Source organism: Marmota marmota, unplaced genomic scaffold, assembly GCF_001458135.2.
Source record: "Marmota marmota marmota unplaced genomic scaffold, marMar, whole genome shotgun sequence".
NCBI classification, from domain to species: domain Eukaryota; kingdom Metazoa; phylum Chordata; class Mammalia; order Rodentia; family Sciuridae; genus Marmota; species Marmota marmota.
This window is the reverse complement of record NW_025999977.1, coordinates 19,099,510-19,110,973: the sequence shown is the minus strand read 5'-3', so window position 1 is coordinate 19,110,973 and position 11,464 is coordinate 19,099,510.

The window sequence follows — 11,464 nt, the reverse complement described above, 5'->3', positions numbered from 1 at the left end:
TAAAAAAAAAAAAAAAAAAAAAAAAGTCCCACTTTCCCTGATGGGGACCTGTAAACCACTAGTATCAAGTCACATGTTCTCAGATACCTTCGGCTTAACTTCTGAATTTATAACAACCTGTGGACGTTTTGACTTTTTCTATTAGTTACATGAAATTCCATGGACATTTAGGACCCTTTATTCTTAACATGTGACTTCTTACAAGTAGTAAGTACCTACTCTTTATGTACTTTTGTCGAATAATCTGAAGTTAGTTGAGTAGTGAGCTGTTATCCAGAGTATTAGAGCACAAAGTTTGGAATGTGAAATGGTCAGGGAGACATTCTATCCCATGTTTTTCTCTTGCAAAGAGTAACTGCAAAAGCCCCCAAAGGCACCTCTTCCAACCCAAACCTATTTCAGAACATTGTTGATTTTGTATTTTAAAATGTTCAAATGTGTTTCTGCTATATTACAAATATATTTTTGTTCATCAGCTCCCTCTGGTTAAAAACTTAGTATTATTCAGTTTGTTTTTATGAACCTTTAAAAATAAATTTCCCCTTAATGCTAAGTTATTTGTTATAAACTGAATATTGGTGTTTTGGTCATGCTGATCATCATTTCAACCTTTGTGGAGGTATGGTATTGGAAGAAAATGTCAGATGCGGAAAAACAAACAAGTAAATATAAAAACATCTTGGACAGAGAGAAATGAGTTTTTCTTTTTGGTTGAAGTATAAGTAAGGTTGTAAGTGATTCTAGGAAAGAGAAGTAGTGTAAACAAAGCCAGAGAAATAAGGGTAAGCAGAACCTGTTCTTTCTGAATATATGGCCTTGTTGAACCGAGAAAGACTGACTTTTGTCAAAAACAACAAAAAAAAAGTTAGGCCCCTGTTTAGCTTGTGGGAGGTAACTTTCAAGCCCTCGGGATGTCTAGCCTGATAAGAATGTCTGTACCTAGCTGGGTCCTGCTGGATGATCAATGCTGACAATGTAATTTTTTGTGCCATGCATTAGATATGAAATACACACACACACACACACACATAAATACTACACACAAAATAAATCAACACTGCTTATAAATAAGGGAGCATCCATGTGAAGGAAGACAGAACTATTCAAGGATTCAATTCCACTCTGATGCTTGCTCAGGAAAGCTCTCCTAACACTCACAAATACATTTTCCAAAGAGTGTTCAGCTCATCTTAAATTGATTATTTTGTCCATCTGGGTAATCCAGTTGTTCTCTTTTGCTTAATCATCTTTCAGACATGTCTAGATGCAACATTGTCTCTGGAAATGCAAGTTAAGATCCTTTAGAGGGGAGAGAAAAGAAGGCATTAGCTTCCCAGGTAGCTCAGTCTTATGTAATGGTGGTCAGAGTTCCAGTTCATATCAGTTTTGTCTAAGAGCCATTGGAGGGTGATAAGAAGAATACTTCAGAGAGGCATATGTTCCAGAACAATTTTCTACATGGATTATTCTTTTATCAGATTCATAAGGTTGATTCTGGCTTTATGATTCTGTGTGTACAAATCTCTCACATATTCTGAAGAGCCTGAATGTGAGTAGTGATTCATTTCCAGGCTGCCATCTTAATGGTCAGTTTGTTTGTGTGAATGGGAAGGATTTACAAAGAAACTGTGACTCACAGGAGTCTACGAGATGTGAACCAGATTTTGATGTTATTTTAGTTTGGTGAATAAAAAAGAACAATGAAATACTTTGAATAAAGTGTTTAGAAATCAAGGCCATAATATGTTAACATAAAAATATATGACTTCATTCAAACTACTTTATATGTGTGCTTTTAGTTTTCTCATCTCTAAAATGACCTTGTAGAATCATTTACCCTGATGTCAATTTCAGTCTGAAAATTATTTTCTTATATAATTGTTGAATAATCATTCTTCTAGAATTAACAGAAAATTTGATCTTAATTACTTGCAATCTCAATTGCTCAGATATACAAATATGGCATACCTATCAAACAACTCTCTTTCTGTCTTGTAGAAACTTATTATGAAATTAAAACGTGTTGAACAACTGTGATTCATCTCATGACCTGTTAAAGAATGCACATTGTTAGTACTAGTTACAAGAACTTATTAAATGATAAATGAACCCATTGGCTCATAATTATACATATTTTGTAGCCTACTCTATTCATTCTACTCTATTGTTACCTTGAAACTATTGATTCACTTGGAAGCATTGTTCATGTACTGGACCCCATTTCAAAAGAATGACCCCCAGAAGTTTCTAGCTTTTCATGAATTTAGTTCTAAATTACATGTCTCCTCTGCTCACCCCACCAAATTCTATTTGTCTCATTCCTCACCATCGATTGCCTTTCTTAAAATGAAATTGGCTTCACTGCAAACAAAATACAGATGTCATATTTGGCCACTGTGTCTGCCTGCTTCATGCTACAATGCTGGACAATCCAATGAGCAGAACAACTGTGGGCCATTGTCACTACAATGACAATGAGGGGAGCAGGCACAGTGTATGTTCATTTATTATGTTAACAGCTCCTTCCCTGACTGTGATGCCACATCATGTGGAAAAAAATGCTTTCCATACCAACACAAAAAAATTGCACCGCAGCAGGTTACTTTTGACAAACCACAGAATTTATCCATAATCTCTAACTTACATGGTAATGTGATAATGTAAACAAATATTCTGAGAATTGACATAACCATTCTGATTCCATGGGCCTAAATTAATATCCTTCAGTCTCTTTTGCTTGGTATCCTTTCTGTTTTCTTTTAGTGAAATTACCCAGAGTTGGGGAGGAAAAAGTTTTAATCCAGAAAACTTCTCCTTCTCTATTTCTCTTCTATACAATCCTCACTGGTCTTGATAATTTTCTTATATCATTTTCTGATTTTAGGAGACTGATTAGGCAACTTTAGCTTGTGTGCACAGTCACAAAAGGTCTTGTACAACATGATTACACGTTCTCTAGAATCCTCTTCCAGGGTGATATGAGCAGTAACCCCTCTGAGAGTCTGTTTATAGTATTTCTTCTGTACTCACATAAAAAGTTTGGAACCAGGATTTTCATATAACTGCATACTTGATGCTAGCAAGATATAAGACTTTGAATTTTGAGTTTGAGGTTAGAAGTGGTTGTGGACAATACTTACTCACATAATGATACCAATTTAACCAGAAATCTGAATTTTGATTTTTGGATACTAGTTCAGATCATAGCAGAATAGGACTTGAGTTTGTATTTCTCACCAGTAGGTTACTGTTCTTTGTGTGCAATTTCCCCTTCAATATTGTGGTGCTAAAAATGCTGATGTCAAAGTAGGAATAATTGAAAATTTAAATATGCAGGATATTTCTCAAAGGAGAAAGGAGAGAATATTAAGACTCACACAGAAATTGGAGAGACCATCACTGAAAATTAAAAGACTATGGGATAACAAATGACTTTCTTTAGTAAAGGAAGCAAGGGGAGGGGTACTGTCTATAAAACAAGTAGAAATACAAGAGTACTATTCATCTTTAAATGAAATATTTCTCTTACTGATTTTATATTTGAATATTATGAATCAGCTGGAACAGATTACCTAGTATTCTGGTGAAACTGAGGCCAAGATTTTTCCCATTTTCATTATTTCTTACTTTCTTTTCCTAAATATTAGATAGATATGTAGGATCAATGACAAAGTACTGAAATTCCTTCCTACTTTCAATCCCTTGCCTTCTTCCCCACTTCACTGCCTTCCAATAGAGCTTTGTTACTCAAGGAGTGTTCCATAAGCCAGCAGCACTGACATAGCCTAGGAGTTTATAAGAGATATTGAATCCAGTTCTTGTCCAAGAGCTCCTGAATTAGAGTCTGTTAGATATAACATTATCCCAGATAAGAGGTGTTGCAAAAATAACAATGCATTGCTGCTGTTCTCTTTGCCAAGCAATGGTAATAGTGAATCTCGATTCTGATATATATTATATGCTAGTATATTCTTTCGGCTTGGAATAGTGATCATAAGTGAATAATTTGGGAGTTTTTAGTTTTTACTTGATTTTATATACAGCATTTTGACATTTTTGAAATTTGACAAATATAGTACATGAATGAGATAATACAACAAATGCAAAACAACTTTGGAGATGCTGAAGGAATTATTTCTGTTCCAATAAAGGATTACCCAAGCTCTAGGTGTGTAAGAAAGACAGAAAACTTTTATAACTTGAATAATGGAAAGAAGTCTGCAGCTTAAGAAAAATTTGGAGCAATTAATTTCTGTGTTAATTAACTTTTGTGTTAGGAAAGGAAGATGTTAGTTTTGTAACTTTAATTTCAATGTGGGAAATTGATAATAGAATATGTTCTATTTTACTGACATTATATTTGTTTCACGAGTAAAGAAACAGATTAACCAATCTCTTACTTTTTCTATTATCTATTTGTACAACTTTTCTTAAGATATAAGATTAATAAAATATTTTTTGTTTGGTTCCCATTTTAATATCTTACCCTTTGATAGTTATGCTAAAGAGCAAATAAAATAATAAATTGATTTCCACTTTATAAGTATTAGATAGATATGTAGGCTCAATGACAAAGTACTGAGGAATATTTTAGAGAGGGTCTCCCCCAAGAAGAAGAGCCAAGCCTAGTTAAAACAAGCTTAATTCTTTGTCTCATGATTCATCAAGAATAATTAAAAGTCTGGAAAAATTAATATAAGAGAAAGCAAAATAATAATAGTAACAACAAAAACAATAATAATAACATCAACAAAGATAAAACAATTCCCTACTTCTGTCATTCTATCTCTTCTTAATTGGCCTCCATTTGTAGCAAGAGCTCCATAATTGACTAGATTCCAGGAATATGTTTGGACCATGCTCATCAGTGGGCTATACTGTAAACAAGTTATCTGCTCTAAAACAGAATGAATTATGAAGGAAATGTGGTAATACTTCACAGAATTTGATAACATGTTTTTCTTTTTAAAAATGACTAAAGCATCACAGTAAGAATGCCCCTTTCATTTGTTTGCAGAGTCCTTGAATAATTCTGTGTTGGAAAGTTCCTTAATCAATTTCAGTGTCTGGAGGCAAAATAATTTTGAAATAAGCATTTCTGGAAATGGGCAAATTAGTTCAGAATTTATTATAATATACTGAGTGTTTTAGTCTACTTTCTATTGTGTTAACAGAGCACCCGAGGCCAAGTAATTTATAAAGAAAAGAGGGTTATTTTGACTTACAGTTCTGAAAGTTAGAAAATCTAAAAAGCCTGGCACTAATATCTGCTCAACTTTTGATAAGGGACTTATGCAACTTCAACTCATGAAAGAAACTGAAAGGGCAAAGAGAGGAAGAAAGGACGGAGGGTCAAACACCCATGATAGTTAACCCATTCCTGTTTTAAAAGCATTTATCCATTCTTGTGGTTCCATTCCCATGACATAAATATCTCCCATTAGACCCCCACTTCCAACACTACCACACTGAGGAATTAAGCCCCAACATGGGTTCCGTTGGGGATGAGGCATATTTAAACCATAGCATTAACAAAATGAGGTGGTCAGGCCAAATTAAAAAATATGGGAACACAGAGGAAGTAAAATGCTTATTTCAAAATTATTATGCCTCCATACACTGAAATTGATTAAGGAACTTTCCAACACAGAATTATTCAAGAATTCTTAGGTGCAATTTGCATCAGAGGAAAGGAAGGACTCTTGCTTTATTTTGGGATCACTTCAACCATTATGGAGCAATACTGTTGCTGCTAAAAAGAATTGGCTGTAGGTCATAAGGAAGTTTATGGGGGACAACATCCATTCAACCTTTGTTAGGCTTGTATATGACAATGATTAAGGAGATATAAATACCGGGTAGGACTAGGGCTAAGATACTTTGATAGGTGTTAGGTTGTTTAACTCTACAGAACTGATGATGGAAGGACATGAGGGTAATAATTTAGTACAGAGAGAAAACAGAAGAAGAACAGGGCAAGTGACAGGGAGGGAAGGGAAGGAAGGAGGGCAAAGAAGACAAATTCCTGGAATAGAAAAGGAGGGAAGGAGAAATGGAATGAGAGGGCATTTGCAGAAGTGATGAGAAGAGACAGTCTGAATGTCTTCTACTCTTTTGTCATGGATGACACATGACTTTGGTAGATATGAAAAAGAGGAAATAAAGCCAGATCTTTTAAATCTCAATAATCTGAGTAGTATCATGTTGAAGTGTCACAGTAAATATTGGGTGGGGTGGGAGGAGAATTTAGAAAAACGAAGCAATTAAAAACGTCAAAGTGTCAGATTCTGTGCAGATTAAGGAAGATGAGAACAGAGAAAACACCTAGGTGTGTGCTATTTGAGTGCTGATTTGAGGGAGAGAAAAGATGCACTAGAACCATAAGGGAAGAGGACAGATTATTGGGCATAAGGAAATAATCAACAAACGAGGCAAAGAACAGCAAATTTAGGTTGGAAAATAAGATAATAAAAGGACAGAGGAAATCACTTAGCCCATGACTCATGAAGGGCATTGTGCAGATAGGTACCATGGTAGGACAAGGACCTCTGCAATAATATCTTTGTCCTCAAAGAATCTTACATCCTATCAGGTTGGTACCAAAAGCCTTTACATTGCAAAACAAGTATATGGTAAATATCCCGAGGCCTAGAATTCCTTCCATGCCCTCCTCTTCTTCTAATGACTACAGTCTAAATACAGTGATCCATTTTTATTGTCTGGATTATTGCAATGGACTAATAACTTCCTTAAATATCATGTCTTCCAGTTCATTCTCTAAAAGTGATTCACAATGATACCATGTTGATATTTTTGCTTGCCAAATTAGTGAGTGGAGGCCAGGGGTGCTAGATGCTATGATGCAAGGAGCAAACCTATAGAAATAAGATTTGCCCTGTATGTCTTAACATTTTCAAATGTTCAAGTATGTTACATCCATTATGAATGCAACCTGGTATCATTATGGGAAATAATCATCTTGAAAAGCTGTTATGAAACGTTTTATGATAAGTTCAGTGGTTTAGTGAATGTTATTTTGGAAAGGGAATCTGCTGCAGAATGAGTTAAATTTTATTGAACTCCGTATCCATGTCGTTTTTCTCATGTACCATAGCATCTCCTACCACACGTTTAATTAAAAGAATTTCAGAGGAGAAGTGCAATAGTATGAATTCATGGAAACCATTTACAAATGCTAACAGTGAAGATTCAGAAACTCCTTTTGACAGATTTTTTAAAGGTGTTATAAATCAGTAGTGATACATGAAAGGCAGTTCATGAATTTCATTTACAAAGATTCATTTAAAAATAATATGTATTGTTGCATTACTACTTATACTTTTGGAAATCTTAAAGGAAATGATAAGTAGTATAATCTGTAAAAATTTAAATATTAAAATTTAACATAACCACATTCATTTTCTTTCCCTGACACTATTTCCAAAGGTTTCTCAAATACTTCTATGGTTTCTTGTTTTATCTTTTCTGCTTCATTCTCTATTTCTTACTGCTTAGAGAATAACATAGTTTCCAATATCTTTTTAAGTATCAGAGATAGTATGTGCCTTGATAGGAGGAGGGCTTTTAAGATAGGGGTTGATTCTTCCTTGTCAACCAACCAGTGCCATATACAGAGGAAATGATTTGGACACTGTGTTTATTTATAAATGAGTCCTATCTCATTTTGTAAGATTTCACAGTATGTTTGTTTTCTTCATGCTGACTGTGTTTATTTTACCTATTTATTTTATGATCTGGTAATTCTAAATATTGGGATGATGCTATATATCTCTCCTTCATGACTGCTTTGGTTTTTACTTTTTTGTATATCTCTACTATTTAATTTTCATGTTTATTGAGCCTATAATATATCCCAGGAATATATGATATATTAAATATATAACATTAAAACAGAAAATGACAAATGTCTTCCTTGATGGAACTGGCATCATAGCACGGGAGAGAGAGAAAGAAGAACTAAATGGAGTACAATTTTTATGAGTGATAACCATTGCTGTGGAGAAAAACAAGCAAGATGAAAAGAATGAGGACTGGCCTAGGAAAGATATTTCTGATTTTTATACACAGTAACTAGGGAAGATCTCTCTGAGACAGTGACAAGTAGCTTAATGAGAAGGAAATGAGAAGGGAATTTTGCAGACATCAGGGGCAGGCACCGGCAATTTCAAAGGCACCCATGCAGGCATTTGCCCGCCATCTTCAAAAAAGACCCATGGAGGGGTGAACAACTGAGCAAACAAAGCATGTTAACTGACAAAGGAGGCTGGAGAATTGCCATAGAGAGAAGATGGAGGACTTGAAGATCACCATGAGAAATTCAGCCTAAAATTCTACGTGAAATGAGAACAGATTTTAGCAGAGTAGCACAATCAGATTTATATTTTTAAAGAATCACTGTGGATTCTGTTTTGAAGATAGCCTTGAGGCAAGGGCAAAAATAGAAGACTAATCCAATATGTATTACAAGACTAATAATATAAACTTAGGAATGTTCTCCCCCTGCTTTAAGACCAAGCTCTACAAGTGTTTCCAAACTGAAGGTCTAATGACATTTGTGTTCTGAATTTAAGCAGCACTTGGCTAACAATACTGTTTTGCTATATTTGCTTACAGCAATTTTTTTTTTGTACCAGGGATTGAACCCAGGGGTACTTTACATTGTACCTCATCCCAGCCCTTTTTCACTTTTATAACATTTTTTTAAAATAATTTTGAGACAGGGTCTTGCTAAATTGCTTAGGGCCATGATAAATTGTAGAAGCTGGCCTTGAACTTGCAATCCTCTTGCCTCAGCCTCCTGACCACTGGTATTACAGGCATGTGCCACTATATCCATCTTACAGCAACTATTTTTTTGATAAGTACTTACAGAGATGTAAAAGGTGCCAGACATTATGCTGGAACTACAGATAAAATGGATGGTAAAAATACATACAAAAATGTCTACTTCAAGCCAGGCATGGTGGTACACTCCTGTTATGCCAGCAGCTTGGAAGGCTGAGGCAAGAGGATCGCGAGTTCAAAGCCGACCTCAGCAATGGCGAGGTGCTAAGCAACTCAAAAGGGCTGCAACGTAGTTCAGTGGTCGAGTGCCCCTGAGTTCAATCCCTGGTATCTAAAAGAAAAAAAAAAAGGTCTACTTCCATGAACCTTTAGTGCTTATATTCATTAATTTTCATATTCCTCCTCCCATAGATTCAGTGTCCGTTTGAAAGTAACTCATCCCATTCTGTACAGGTTGATTTATTCACTTATTCCTTAATCCATATGATAACTGAAAGTCTGTGTGCCATGTACTGAGAAACTCCTGTCACTCAGAAAAGTTGGACATATTGGCACTAAGTGAATATTTAGTATAGTCAAAGGGGAGGTGGCTAAGGATTAAGAGGCTGTATCAAAAGATATAGTCAGGGGACATGCAAATTGTGCTCCTTGTGTTGGAGGTGCTGACCCTAATAGCTTTTGCCAATGATTTGCAAGCCTTCCCTAGTCTCAGTTTCCTATGCTGACCTCCACTGTCAAGGCAGGACAGTAATATTTGCTGACCTTTCAGGGATGGAAGAAAGAACAAGAAAAACATGCAAATGATTGCATACAAATGATCAGGCTTAGACTGGCTCAATATAAATGCTAACGAGAAAAGGATGCAATTCACTTCACACTATGATTTCAATGCACAAGGAAACATCAGACCATCGATTACCTCTCTCATATGTGAAAAGTAGATGAAAAGAAATCCAGCACTCACAACAATAGAATTTTGTTCAAAGTTCTTGTTATAACATGTCTTGTTTAAGGATCAAATATTTATTTATGGTCATGAAGCATTAGGTGATGTGATTATTGTCTTATAATTATTAAAGAATATATAGAGATTTATTTACGATTTAAAACAATCTATTTTCCCCAATCATTGAAATGGAGAGAATTCATTTAAATTATGAACTTCTAGTAAAAACTTTTAGCTGTACTTTTGATTCTTTATCCTAAATTTTTGTATTTCTATTTATTATAAATGAGGTAATGGCTGATTCTCTTAATTTGTGTAATCATTTCCAATTCCTTTGTATACTCTGTTCCAATATATTGTTATGGATGTTATCTTCAATTTATACTACTTGTTCCTACACTATTTTTGAGTAAAATGGACCTGAAAACAGGGCTTCTGAGTAGGTGAGATGCAGGCAGTAGGTTTGGAAAAAGCTTGTGTTGTGACATTACTACTCAACACTGCTCATTTTATGTAATTTGAGGTGGACAGATTTGGGGGGAACCCAAAGTTCATCCTTGCACTGATTTCTCTCTCTTTCTCCCCTACCCCTTTTTCCTACCTTTTCTTCTTTTTCTTTCAAAACTCATAACAATGATATATTTGAAGGGTCAGATTCACTTATTTTTTAGAATCTTATAAACCATACATTTCCTCATTATTAGATACTTGCTAAATAATTTTATCTCAAAGTAGATGATAGTTTTGAAATGACTTGTATGAGAAGGCACATAATGTCAGTTATTTTTCCCAGTATTGATCCCTTGGCGTAGATGGCATCTGCCAGAATACTCAATTATAAAGTTACATTTTCTGTTTTATAATTAGTAAGTAATCTGTGGAATACAATTTGAGACTATTTGAATATCTTGTTCACAACAAAATTTGTCTCATCTTTTTTTTCACATCCAGTGCAGAAAATCTGGTCTATATCTGTAATCAGTTTGGTTATGAAATGGCAACTTTCTAATTCTCCTCTTCCTTTTATACTTTTAGTCAGCATTATCTAATAATGAAGAACAGCACCCTACTTCTTTTAGTATCACTCAATTGCTTCATTATCATTACCCAATTTGTTATATTCTCTAATTAAGTATTTTAATGTTCAAATTGTCACAAACTTAGCCAGCAGCGACTGCTTCCAGACAGATTTCTTATCCATTAAAATGTTGAATTATATTTTCACAAAGTGCACAGAACATAAGAATATAGCCTAATAAATATGACATAACCCAATAAGGTTTAGGTAAGGAATATACATATCCAGCACCCAAATAAAAAAAAATTGTGTGCTATTAGAAACACAAAAGTGCTTTCATTTACCTTTCTAATCAATGTTCTAAAACAAAAGTAATTATTTTGCTTACTTTGAACATCATAGATTTGCTTTTACTTCTTATAAGTTTTTGCATTAATAGAAGTTTACAAAATGTATTATTGTATCTGACTTTGACTATTCAAAAAATATTTGCAATATTCATATTTTATGCCATAGTTCATTCATTTTTTTGCTGTAATAATTTTCTATTTTATAAGTTTTAACCATTTGTTGGGGCTGGGCATGTGGCTCAAGCAGTAGCGCCCTCTCCTGGCATGCTTGCGGCCCGGGTTCGATCCTCAGCACCACATACAAAAACAAAGATGTTGTGTCTGACGAAAACTAAAATATATATA